Below are 13,869 nucleotides of genomic sequence, written 5' to 3' on the forward strand. Positions count from 1 at the left end.
TGCTCTCATCTGTGAAAAGCACAGGGCACCAGTGGTGGACTTGCAAATTCCTGTGTTCTATGGCAAATGCCAGCCGAGCTCCACGGTGCCAGTCAGCGAGCACAGAGGGCACTCGAGGATGCTGGGCCCTCAGACCACTCTCATTAAATCTCTTTCTCATTGTTTGATCGGAGACATTCACACCAGTGGTCTGCTGGAGGTCATTTTGTAGAGCTATTGCAGTGCTCATCCTGTTCCTCCTTGCACAAAGGAGCAGATAGCTGTCCTGCTGATCGGTTGAGGACCTTCAACAGCACCTGTCAAGTTCTCCCAGACTAACTGCTTGTCTACCGGAATCTCCTCCATGCGCTTGAGAATGTGCTGGGAAACACAGCAAACCTTCTGGCAATGGCACGCATTGATGTGCCATCTTGGAGGAGTTGGACTGTCTGTGGAACCTCTGTAGGGTCCAGGTATCGCCTCATGCTACCAAGAAGTGACACTTACCCTAGCCAAATGCAAAACTAGTGAAAAACAGTCAGAAAACATTAGGAAGGAAAAAAAATGTCAGTGACCTTCACTTGTAAACTCATTCCTGTTTTGGGGGTTGTCTCATTGTCATCCCTCTAGTGCATCTGTTGTTAATTTCAATGAACACCAAAGCAGATGAAACTGACTAAAAAAGCCCCTCAGTTACTTACTTGACCAGATCAGTATCCCACATGTTTCACTGATTTTGATGCAATGCTTAGATTAAAAAGTGTTCCTTTAATTTTTTGAGCAGTACATATATATATATATATATATATATATAATATATATATATATATATTTATATATGTACGTATGTATGTATTATGTATGGACTTTGACATGTTTAATTAAATGTTAAATGAATTAACTACAGAAAAAATGACAATAAAAAAATGATGCACTTAATCGCACCTTTCTCAGTTCTCTCATTCCTGGTACACCGGTAACCGGTGGCGGTAATGATTCTTAAGTCTGTTCGCCAGTCATGAAGAAAATGCAGAGGAGCACTGAGTGATGTCAGCACACAAGAAAGTTTGGTGAACTCTGAAGGAAGACCTGACTGCACTGAGCTTGTTGGGCAGAAAGTTTTTCTTTCCAGATGGCGGCTTTGATAAAAGCATAGTTGTGTGAAATTGTGCAACAAAGGACTTTTCTGATCACTGCAACACTTTACCTCAATGTAAACGTGTTGCTGCGAACACTGTAGCTACAATCATCCTAGTACCGGCAAATGGTGTAGCCATCCCAAAATAGATCTTTTTTTCAAGATACTGAAAGTGCTTGCATTTACAAAAGTCTTAAAATGTTGAATATAATAACTAATATTGCACTTTGAGTTTGCAGTAATCTGTGAATTTTGCTTGTCTCATTGCAGGGACTGTATTTTCCCTAAGGTGGTGAGCTTCATGGCTACAATCTGGCCTTATGATTCCACTATAAAACACATAGAACAATTAACCATGCACACACTTTTCTTTCATTTCGCATTTCTTGATTATGCAAATCTGCTGCTGGTGTTGTCTTATCTGAATATGCTTAATTGATAACAGATTCTCAAGTATCATTTAAATGTTTCCTCGTTCACATTATTATTTATTCTTTCACTTTTATGTCTCTTCATTAAACACATCAACAAATACTGTCCACTTTTCTCCATGACTTCTCACTTCCCTTGTAATTCAACCATAGGCATCTGTTACGTCAGTATTCATTGAAGTGTTTTTCATGAATATTTTATTATATTTTATTTTTTTAATAGAGGATCTTCTGTTCTGCTTTCAGGTCTGCAGACAAAAAACACCTATATCCAAGCAATCACCAGTCCCTGCTATTTATGGTAAGTGCTCTTTTGTCTTGAAAACTCTTCATACTGCCATTTGAAGTATATTGGGAATGTCCACAGATGCCAGAAAGACAAATCAATCATCTCAAAAATGACTGAAAAAGTAGAACTAGCTGACTTTTGATGTTCCGTTATAGGTTTTTTCCCCCTCTTGTGTCAATTACACCACAGTGAAAGAAAACAAATCAATCACCTAATATGCTTTTCTTTCCATTAATGGGATGCCAACTGAACATGTCGGCTTCATGTCTGAATGATCACCCTGGAACTTTAGAAAAAAGTTGTGATAACATTCCTTCCAGGTCAGACCTCATGACACTTCTCTGTCACTTTCAACACAGTACAAGACTGAACTGCATATCATTGCATTAGCAGACAGGAGCACACAAGCAATATGCTTTGAATTATATAGCATGACTTCAGGAAGGTATTTTCTCACACACATGCATTCATATTGTTAAAAAAAAAGCACAGAAAGGGCACAAGACAGTTTGCATGCCAAAATCACAAAACATCACTCTCATTCCCTTTATCATACCATTTATTGCTAACAATCTTTTACAAACTGATGCAATATGTTTTGAATAGAAAACGCTCCTGTGATGAAGACAGAGTCTGGAACAGGTCAGATTCATGAGACTGACAAGTCATGAATTTAATCTGTTTCAACAAAACGTTGATAAAAGCTGATGTTTAGTAGTTGCTGTCTGCTGTTTGCTGTAGGAGTCTTTCTGCTGAGTTTATTCAGTATCTGCAGCATCAAACAGCAGCAGCATCCACAGGAGCGTCTACAAATTTGAAACAACTTGACACACATAGACTTGGACACAACTGTGCATGTGAAACAAAAAGGTAACGTCAGTGATTACATGAACAACTCGCTCACTGTACTTTCTACACCTCAGAGTGAGTTGTTTTACAAATGGCTGGCTGCTGTTGCTCCAGGACAAGGTATCCATCCACACAGCACAAGTGACAGAAGCAGCCAAATGTAGCTGTGAACTGTTGCTCCATGAACCTGACTCACCCTACTTGCACCGTCTGACTTCTGTTTCCCAAAAGGAAAATCCCACTTATGTGGTTGCTATTTTCAGAGTGATGATGAAGTCTGTTGACGTGCCAGACTTCTAAGAAGGGATGGCAAGTCTTGAATGTCAGTGGACTAAGTGTGTTGAAGTTCAAAGACATTATGTTGAAAAATAATACAAGAACAATCTTTCTTCTGTGACTTTTCTGGTGAGACCGAGAAATTTTGGAAGTACCCTCATATATACACCCTGTGCCAAATTATTAGGCAAGTAGGTTTTTTGGCCAAAACATAGTCTTAGAAATAAGTCTGGGCCTTCCCACTTTTAAATAGTCTTCTCCTACGCTAACTTTGTATTTGTCAGACATCATTTCAAATTATATTGCATTTAAAGCAAGAAATCACCATCCCAGAAGTTGGTCTTTAAATGTTGTTTTGCCCATTCCAACCGTTTTTCCTTGTGGTTTTTGTTGAGTGTAGACTGTTTGCGTGATTTCTTGACTGTTCCGTACTCTCTTAGGATGCGGCATCTGGTACTTATAGGAACTTCAGGTAAGTCACAGCGTTTAAAGATGGTAGAACTTGATGCCAGGGGTCGTCTGGCTGCTTCTCGCTAAATTCTTCTCAGATCCTTTGATGATAACGTTCTTCTTTTCTTTTCAGTTCGCTTTTTCTGCCATCTTGACTGTTTTGAGATACTTTTTGATGGTATCTCTTCCCAATTTCTTGCCAGTTTATTGGGGTAAGTTTTCTGACAGCAACTGAACTATTTGGCTCTTTTCTGTAGCCGTTAAGTCCTTTTTTTGTCCCATTTTGATGAAAGCTAAAACTTGCCTAATAATTTGGCACATGCACTTTTGACATGTGGTGATTTTCATGCTTTAAATGTAAAATAATTTGAAATGATTTTCAAATTATATTACATTTATTTAATGTAATAACTTTCATACGATACTCATATCATATATACTATTCTGATGAATAAACATTTGTAGCACGGTTAAACAATACAATGAGGTGAAGTATTTTCATTCGTGCCTTTGAATTTGTGACAGGTTCTTGAAAAGAAACATGCATGAAATTTGTGGTATTTTTTTAAGAAAACAGATGAAGCTGTCAAACTCTATGCTTCATTTAAGATTTATTTATTTTTTTCTTTTTTTTATGACTTGAATTTTATTAGTTTTTCAAAATTCAACAACAAGACACAACAAATCCACATAAAATCAGATCCAGACCGTGACATGTGGCTTAAAGTGGACCAAAACGGGTAACAACATACCCCAATTACCTGAACAAAACAGCATCCACAATACAAGACAAAGTAAAATTCCAAATATGCCCCCCCCCAAAAAATAAAAAAATAAAAAAAATAATAATATATATATATATATATAATATATATATATATATACATACACATACAAACACATACAAGTACGTGCAGATATATCCATGTATATATACACACAAACAAAAATAATAAATGATTCAAAAATAAATAAATATAAAAATAAAAACAAATAAACGACACTCACTATAGCGCTAGATGCCAAGCTAAATCATACATAAAATAATAACACCATATACATTCAAACACCTGTAGTATTTCTTTGAGCTGGAGACGTCATTGAGTGAATACACGCTAAATAGGGGCCCCATTTGCAGTTGTAATCATCTTCTCTATTCAGTAGTCTGAAGATAACCTCTCTAAAGACGCTAGTTGGCCAAGAGAGTTATTCCAGTGTGGTAAAGATGGGGCTGAGGGAGACTTCCATTCAGTGACCAATAATTTTCTACCCAGTTTGGACCCACTGTGAAAGAGATGACGGCAAAGCGCTCGTAGTTGATGGCTCCCCAAGAATGTAAAGTTTGCTACAGAATGGGACATCTTTGCCAACAGTCTCTACCACCACCTTATGTACTGATAACCAGATGTCCTGAACTTTTGGACTGCCCCACAGCATGTGAATCAAAGTACCAACAGTTATGATTATCTACTAATCCTACTTTGTGCAGCCTAAGGGGTGTCCAGTATATTCTATGCAGAATTTTAAATTGAATTAATCAAATCCTCAGCTCCCTGGATATTCTCTTCCCATTTCTAAGGATCCCATCCCATTCATCCTCCGTAAAAGTAAGATTCAAATCTTTCTCCCATGACATCTTTAGAGGCATCAGGTTGGTGTCAGACTCAGTCAATAAATAACATCTTGTCTATTTTTTCTAATACAAAAAGAAAACTGGCCCTGGTTTACGAATGTGCCAAAAGAAGGTGGGCTGAAATTGATGATATTTGTTCTAGATATAATAATGGTTTTCAAGGCCTTTAGATATGGTCCCTAAAGCCTGTCTACACCTCTGATCATATCACCATTGGAATAATATCATCACATATGGTTCTGTCAGAAGAAGAGATGTGGTGAGAACTCTGTTTGTCCTAGGTTGTATCTTGAATCAGTTGCAGACTGTTGCACATTGAAATACAACTTTTTCTTAACATAGTTTGTTAGGGTACTTAGGCAGTCTTTATATTTGTTGAATTACATGTTTGTCTGTAGTTAAAATTAATACGTTGATATTTTAACACATGGGCTACTGCGTGCTGACTAAATGGTTTTAGAAGGTTATATGTGTTGGTAAATGGAATTAATTAATAGAAGGTGTACCACCTGAACACAGTACTGTTTTTCTCTCGTTATCACAATATTTCCTGTGAATTTATGGTAGCATGTCAGCTGAATGAAGCTATGGAAACTTGCCAAGTATGACCAAGTATTTTCTAAATGTATGGTGTGTCAGAGAAAATGGTCAGACTTGGTATGGAAATACAAACAGTTTATTATAAATTTGATATTGTAGACATTAAGCAGCACTGGTTCAATTTGGGACCCAAAACACTTAAACTAAAATTTTCAATGTAAACAATCAATGCATTAAATAACTGACAAAAACAAAGACATTACACAGTTGTTTTTGTTTATTCATTTTTTGTGCATTTTACATTTTTACACAAAGGATGATGCTAGCCTGTGTGGTACACAAAGCCACCTAAAGCTGGAACTACAGTGCCTTGTGAAAGTATTCGGCCCCCTTGAACTTTTCAACCTTTCGCCACATTTCAGGCTTCAAACATAAAGATATAAAATTTTAATTTTTTGTCAAGAATCAACAACAAGTGGGACACAATCGGGAAGTGGAATGAAATTTATTGGATATTTTATACTTTTTTAACAAATAAAAAACTGAAAAGTGGGGTGTGCAATATTATTCGGCCCCCTTGCATTAATACTTTGTAGCGCCACCTTTTGCTGCAATTACAGCTGCAAGTCGCTTGGGGTATGTCTCTATCAGTTTTGCACATCGAGAGACTGAAATTCTCTGCTCCTCTGCCCTGACTCCTACAGGTCAATAGGGGTAGTGGAGTGATTATTATTATTATTATTATTATCATCATTATTATTATTATTATTATTATTACCATCATCATCATCATCATCATCATCATTATTCACATAATCATACGTGAATGAGCTCAGCTCCTGTTTCACTGTGTGTATCTGATGCTGGAGCTGATGCTCCAGAAGGAAGTCACCCCAAACATAGTATATGGTTAAAAAAAAAAAAGAGAGAGAATGCACACCCAACTCTATGAACAACCAGAACCTTCACAGTGCATTTCAGACTAACTAGCTAGCTAAGTAGCAGCATTCTTTTAGAGCTGAAATGTAACTTTTGACCGCAGAACAACAAAGGTAAGACGTGCACAGAGATACAGCAGCGTCTCACGCTGCCTCCTTTACAGGGGGATCTCTCCTACAGAGTGTGAAGCCAGGTTTTTATTCGTCAAACAGGGAGCATTTGGTTCATTAATTACATGGGACTTTCTGCTGTTAGCTGGGGGGCTGGAGCTAACTTATTGTTACTATCAGCAGTGATGAATACTTACTCTCCTGAAAACATTTCACATATCCATTCTTGTTCACGTTTTTCTCCTAACGCTGCTCTAGTTGGTTCTGTGTGCTCCTCCCGGTAAACACATGCTGGAGGTACCAGCAGCCGAGGTTGCAGGGAAAACGTGGACTGGATTTCAGTGATGTGGGCGTGCTCCATATGAACAAGTGGAATAGACTGGATAACGACACACCGACTCTGACTCTCTACCTTCCACTATGAAGTGAAGAGAAACTAAGATTTATGATCGTATTTAAACTCATATTCTGGTCACATTATATGGAACTTTTTGGCACTTTTTTGTAAAAAACAAACAAACAAACAACTTTTTTTTAAATAAATGAACATAAAATTATTTAGGGGGGCTTATGAATATTTTAGGGGGGCTGAACCCCCCCTAAAATAGGCCTAGTGACGCCACTGGTGATATGTTAGAATAACTTCCTATATTTTTGATGCTGACACTGCATTGTGCTTATGTATGCATTTTGGAAAATGTGTGCAATATTTTGTTCTGGGGTGACCTGAGAGCCATGGTCTTGTACAGAATCATATAGAAAAATCTCCTCCAGACATTTTTATTTTCTGTCTTCTGTCTTTGGTCTTTTCTGTCATTTTTTTTCTTATCTTACCATCCAAACCGTCTCATTCTCTCACCTTGTCTTTATTTCAAACTCAGATTTTATTCAGGCCATTGAATAAACACAACGTCAGTTCAAAAGAAAATCAAATAGAAGAACATGAGAACAGAGGACCCTCTGTGATTCTTCAAGGCCCAGTGTGTCTGAGGAGGAATATTATGACTTATATATACAGTGCCTCGTGAAAGTGTTCGGTCCCCTTGAACTTTTCAACCTTTCACCACATTTCAGGCTTGAAACATAAAGATATTAAATTTTAATTTTTTGTCAAGAATCAACAATAAGTGGGACACAATCGTGAAGTGGAATGAAATTTATTGGATAGTTTATACTTTTTTAACAAATAAAAAACTGAAAAGTGGGGTGTGCAATATTATTCGGCCCCTTTACTTTCAGTGCAGCAAACTCACTCCAGAAGTTCAGTGAGGATCTCTGAATGATCCAATGTTGTCCTAAATGACTGATGATGATAAATAGAATCCACCTGTGTGTAATCAAGTCTCCATATAAATGCACCTGCTCTGTGATAGTCTCAGGGTTCTGTTTAAGGTGCAGAGAGCATCATGAAGACCAAGGAACACACCAGGCAGGTCCGAGATACTGTTGTGAAGTTTAAAGCCAGATTTGGATACAAAAAGATTTCCCAAGCTTTAAACATCTCAAGGAGCACTGTGCAAGCAATCATATTGAAATGGAAGGAGTATCAGACCACTGCAAATCTACCAAGACCCGGCCGTCCCTCTAAACTTTCACCTCGAACAAGGAGAAGACTGATCAGAGATGCAGCCAAGAGGCCCATGATCACTCTGGATGAAGTGCAGAGATCTACAGCTGAGGTGGGAGAGTCTGTCCATAGGACAACAATCAGTCGTACACTGCACAAATCTGGCCTTTATGGAAGAGTGGCAAGAAGAAAGCCATTTCTCAAAGATATCTATAAAAAGTCTGGTTTGAAGTTTGCCACAAGCCACCTGGGAGACACACCAAACATGTGGAAGAAGGTGCTCTGGTCAGATGAAACCAAAGTCAAACTTTTTGGCCACAATGCAAAACGATATGTTTGGCGTAAAAGCAACACAGCTCATCACCCTGAACACACCATCCCCACTGTCAAACATGGTGGTGGCAGCCTCATGGTTTGGGCCTGCTTTTCTTCAGCAGGGACAGGGAAGATGGTTAAAATTGATGGGAAGATGAATGGAGCCAAATACAGGACCATTCTGGAAGAAAACCTGTTGGAGTCTGCAAAAGACCTGAGACTGGGATGGAGATTTATCTTCCAACAGGACAATGATCCAAACATAAAGCCAAATCTACAATGGAATGGTTCACAAATAAATGTATCCAGGTGTTAGAATGGCCAAGTCAAAGTCCAGACCTGAATCCAATGGAGAATCTGTGGGCAGAGCTGAAGACTGCTGTTCACAAACGTTCTCCATCCAACCTCACTGAGCTCGAGCTGTTTTGCAAGAAAGAATGGGCAAGAATTTCAGTCTCTCGATGTGCAAAACTGATAGAGACATACCCCAAGCGACTTGCAGCTGTAATTGCAGCAAAAGGTGGCGCTACAAAGTGTTAATGCAAGGGGGCCGAATAATATTGCACGCCCCACTTTTCAGGTTTTTATTTGTTAAAAAAGTTTAAAATATCCAATAAATTTCGTTCCACTTCACGATTGTGCCCCACTTGTTGATTCTTGACAAAAATTAAAATTTTATATCTTTATGTTTGAAGCCTGAAATGTGGCGAAAGGTTGAAAAGTTCAAGGGGGCTGAATACTTTCACAAGGCACTGTATGCTTAAATGTTCTCGAGGACAAATCCTATATCATTCTGATGTTTTTTTGTCACATTATGTTTCTCACATCAGTTCTATTGATTATGTAGATGTCAGACATATATGTTAATACGATTTATTCTTGATGAAGTTGGGATTGTGGATTTAGTTTTAATACATTTACATTGACCTCTTTGTTTAAAATGTGAAAAACTTTAACTTTAAACCAATTGAAGTTGGACTGGTTTTAGCTGTTTGCACACATGGTAAAAGTAAGTTATGTTATTCTCTGAGTTTGGGTCCCAGTGAAAGTCCAAATTCTTTTATTTGGGCTCCCAGAGGTGAATAAAGTAAAAGGACCCACGAAGTTGAAAAGTTTCAGTTAAAAAAGAAGAAAAAGAGACCAGTGTTGGCTGAGATATGGTCTACTGGTTTCTCTACAGTCCTGTCTTCACACACAGAGAACACTGCTGCTTTCCAGCCTGTGTGTCTATGTTGTGTGTCCTCAGTGTGACTGTGTCTGCGATTGTGTGTTCACTATGGACTGAGAGTAGCAGGTCTTCTGGGGCAGCTCTGTACCCAAGGCTCATTTTAATATATGTAAAAGCTATGGCTCACTGGAGAGCCTGTACAATGGACTGATCGGCCTGAGGGATGTGTCAGAGACCAGTGTGTGTGCGTGCGCGCTTGTGTGTGTGTGTGTGAGAGAGAGAGAGAGAGAGAGAGAGAGAGAGAGAGAGAGAGAGAGAGAGAGAGAGAGAGAGAGAGAGAGAGAGAGAGAGAGAGAGAGCGAGAGAGCGAGAGAGCAAGACAGAGACAGTGGTCGAGATTTGGACATGCGTCAGTGGTCTGCTTGCACACTGCAATCTCAGTCCCTGACACTTTAAACACAGACACACACACACCAGTAGGCCCTGAGGTCTGACACATTTGCATATGACCGTCCGCTGTGGCAGAACCCTCCACTCTGCCCCATGTGAAAAAAAAACAAAAAAAAAAACAAACTCCACAGCAGTCATTCTTCAGTTCTGTTTACTGACATGTGTTGCTCAATGGACTCTGAGCAGAACATGTAGCTTGTTCATTCTCAACAAACCTCTATTCTGACCAATTGCAGGCAAGCCTGGAGGCTCCAACTGCAACTATATATTAGGTTTAGAGATGAAGTCTTCCCAAGAAAGTGTGGATCAGTAAACATGGGTGACTTGACCTGGTTGTTGTGAGTGCTTTAGTAGCAATGGTTGTGTGAATAAATGTATTAAGAGACAGAAACAGTGATGGTCGTCCAGCTTACCTCCCATTTGGTTGTGGGAACAAAATTATACAGAGAAACGTACGATCCAAAGTTTTTCTTTGATTTGCTTTGTGCAAGCACTTTGCAACAGTGGGAAGAAAAGAACTCCCCTTTAACATGTCTGTCTGTTAAAACTTTCCCCAGTATCACAGTGAGTAAGTATACACTTTCAAAGTTAAGGTTGCATAATTTTAATGCCTTTAATTTGTGAAGACAAAATGGTATTCAGGGCTGCACAATGGTGTTGTGGTTAGCACTTTCGCCTTGCAGCTAGAAGATACCAGTTCAAATCCCGGGGTGGGGCAGGGATCTTTCTGCATGGAGTTTGCATGTTCTCTCTGTGCATGCGTGGGTTTTCTCCGGGTACTCCGGCTTCCTCCCACAGTACAAAATATGCTGAGGTTAATTGGTTCCTCTAAATTGCCCGTAGGTGTGAATGTGAGTGTGATTGTTTGTCTGTATATGTATCCCTGTGACAGACTGGTGACCTGTCCAGGGTGTCCCCTGCCTTCGCCCGAGTCAGCTGGGATAGACTCCAGCACCCCCGCGACACTAGTGAGGATAAATCGGTGTACAGAGAATAGATGGATGAAAATGGTATTCAAATAAAATAACTGTACCCACCTGTAACTGTGATGTGTGGCTCTCTGGAGAGCTTTCTTTCTGAATAGTTTTTACTCCCATAAAGGACATATATGTTCATTTTTCCATCAAATTAGCAAGAACATTTCTGGCATTTCACAAAATAGCAGACTAGTCCCACTGCACTGATAAAAACGCAGGACAAAAAAAGACCTTTCTATGAGAAATAAATCACCTCAAACTACAAGGACATGGCTTTAGCTCACTTTTAAATTCCAGGAGGAGCAATGAATTTACTAGAAAACATGAAGTCATTTTTGTTGTAGAGATTATCCAGGTAATAGGGTTTATTTCTTGAATGGAGGTGTGGCAAAATAATATTACCTGCCCTAACTGTCTTGAGAAGCTTCTTGCAAAGTTTAAGTATGATTATTCAGTTCAAACAAATAGTATTTATACAGCCCTAATACCCAGCATATGTCATCTCATAGCACTTCACATAGCAAGGTGAAGACCTTATGAATTTTAAACAGAGAATCCAACAATCCAAAGTTTCCTTGGCAACAGTTGGGAAGGAATTAAAAAAAGAGCCTCAGTGCAGACTTATGTGTGAAATAAAGACTAATTATGCCTATTCACAATGACCACCCTGAAACACCGAATCAGTCGCAGACGAGCAAAAGGGATGTTTAGTTGCAGCATCATGACACTTTTTTGTAACTTTGCCATGATTTAGAAGACAAATGGGTTCTTAGTTGTAAACATTAGGTTAAAATTGAAACATTCTTAAAATTTAGGGAGACTGGATGTATTTTATGTATGTATCCAGATTAGATTATTTATGTATTGATGGATATTTTTTTGTTGCTGTTGATCGATTGAACAACCAATGGCAACCATGTGACGACTGTGACATTAACTGCAGGGTACTGTCTTCTTCCTAAATAACAATGGAGTTGTGCAAGGCAGCCTAGCGTACTGTAATTATCCTGTGTCCATGTGGCCAGACTGTAGTAGGGCTATTCCAGAATTGGAGCACATTTTACATCGTACCCATTAAATTTCAAATATTCCACGGACAAAATATTAAAACATGCATTTCTTGTGTAAGTTTACCTATTCTGAGACCGAATCTAAAAAAAAAAAAAAAAAAAAACTAGGAGAAAAGAATGTTTTAAAATATTTTTAACAAAAAACAAATAAGTCTCAAATAAACAGTTAAAATTGAACCTAATCCTCCTTTTTTGTATTATTTTTTCATTTATGTATCTTTCAATTGTGAGAACATTTTTTAAAAAATAAACATAATATTTTAGATAATTATCATTATGCATTATCATTAGCATAGCCTTTTTAGCAGGTAGAAGAAGAAGAAAACAGTAAATCACATGATACACTGGAATTAGCATCATCAAAAAAATGGGTAGAGCAAAGGTATGTTCTCTCTTCTATTTTTCATATTTTCAAAACATTGTCAGCATTGATTGAATGTCTCACTCTACCTCATGCAACCCTGCTATGCATATTGTCAGTATAAGACAAATTCTTTTTAGTTTTTTTCTAATGCTTGGTCTTGATTAAAAATGTTTTTATTGTGATTAATCACGTGACTTTCTGTGATAAATCTCAATCACATTGTTATACGTTAAATTAAATATTGAATTTAAAAGTAGTGTATTCTGCACTTTTTTTAAAGTGCTACTATATGAACTAAAATGCTATCACATTTGGTTTGCAAACACTTTAAACAAAGTGCTTTTAACAGCAGTCTTCCCTATTACACAGGAGCAGTTAACATATTTCTTGTAAATTTCAACTAAAACATTCATGTAATTAAATCAAATAAAACCAAAGCTATTTGCCATTGCAAGGGCATTAACGTTTTATCTAAACGTTATATCGTTTGTTTTAGAAAAAAACAATTACCCTGAGACATCCAGAGCCACGATCATTATATTATATTATATTATATTATATTATATTATATTATATTATATTATAATGGGAACCTTCCCAGCAACAACAAATTAATATTTATGAAATCTGTTTTCTTACTTTTTCTGAAAAGGTGACAGCAGAAATATTTTTCTTTTATCAGGGAGCAACTAAACCAGTCTATGTTCAATAGCAGCTGTCTCTGTTAGAATGAGGTGAAGTGGTTGAACCCAAAAAAGTGCACAGCTGGGACTAACTGTGCAGAGGACTTTTTAGTCTATGAAGTCCATGTTTGTACTTCATTTATTTGGCCTTTTTAGGCTTTAATATATCGGAGAGTGGAGAGTGACAGGAAATGTGGGGAGAAGAGCAAATGGCCGAGGGATGGACTCGAACCCCGGACCGCTGCTTGGGGGACTATCGTCACACGTCACTATCTCACACAAAAAAAACCCCTTTCACTGACACAGGTTGAGACTCATACATGCCGTCATTCATTGCGATCCTAAGAATGTTCCTCAGACCCACATCTTCCACAATACTAACTTTTCACTGCCTCATTTGTTAGCTTGACTTGTTTTAAAATTTTAATAGTTTATTACCTGTTATTGATGAATATGTCACCAGAAATTGTAAAAGAGAAGGTCAGTTTTTCAAAACTTTTGAAGCCAAAATGTCTTCCAATTTTGAAATGACCCAGTACTTTTTTGAACATCGAGCTTTCCTTGTCTTGAAAAGCAAAACAAAACAAAAAATACTAATATGTATTACTGCAAACTACTACCAACCTTATATCTCAGATAAT

The 13,869-nt window shown here is 37.9% G+C and overlaps 1 protein-coding gene across 1 annotated transcript in view; it reads left to right on the forward strand.

Annotated features, from left to right (window-relative positions):
- LOC110955016 (teneurin-3) overlaps positions 1-13,869 on the forward strand; it is a 753,086-nt gene that overhangs the window by 182,144 nt on the left and 557,073 nt on the right. The window contains exon 3 of the mRNA XM_051945606.1: positions 1,795-1,849. The gene's annotated coding sequence lies outside the window, so the exon portion shown is untranslated. The remainder of the gene's footprint in view (positions 1-1,794; positions 1,850-13,869) is intronic.

Source organism: Acanthochromis polyacanthus, chromosome 3, assembly GCF_021347895.1.
Source record: "Acanthochromis polyacanthus isolate Apoly-LR-REF ecotype Palm Island chromosome 3, KAUST_Apoly_ChrSc, whole genome shotgun sequence".
In the NCBI taxonomy this organism is placed as follows: domain Eukaryota; kingdom Metazoa; phylum Chordata; class Actinopteri; family Pomacentridae; genus Acanthochromis; species Acanthochromis polyacanthus.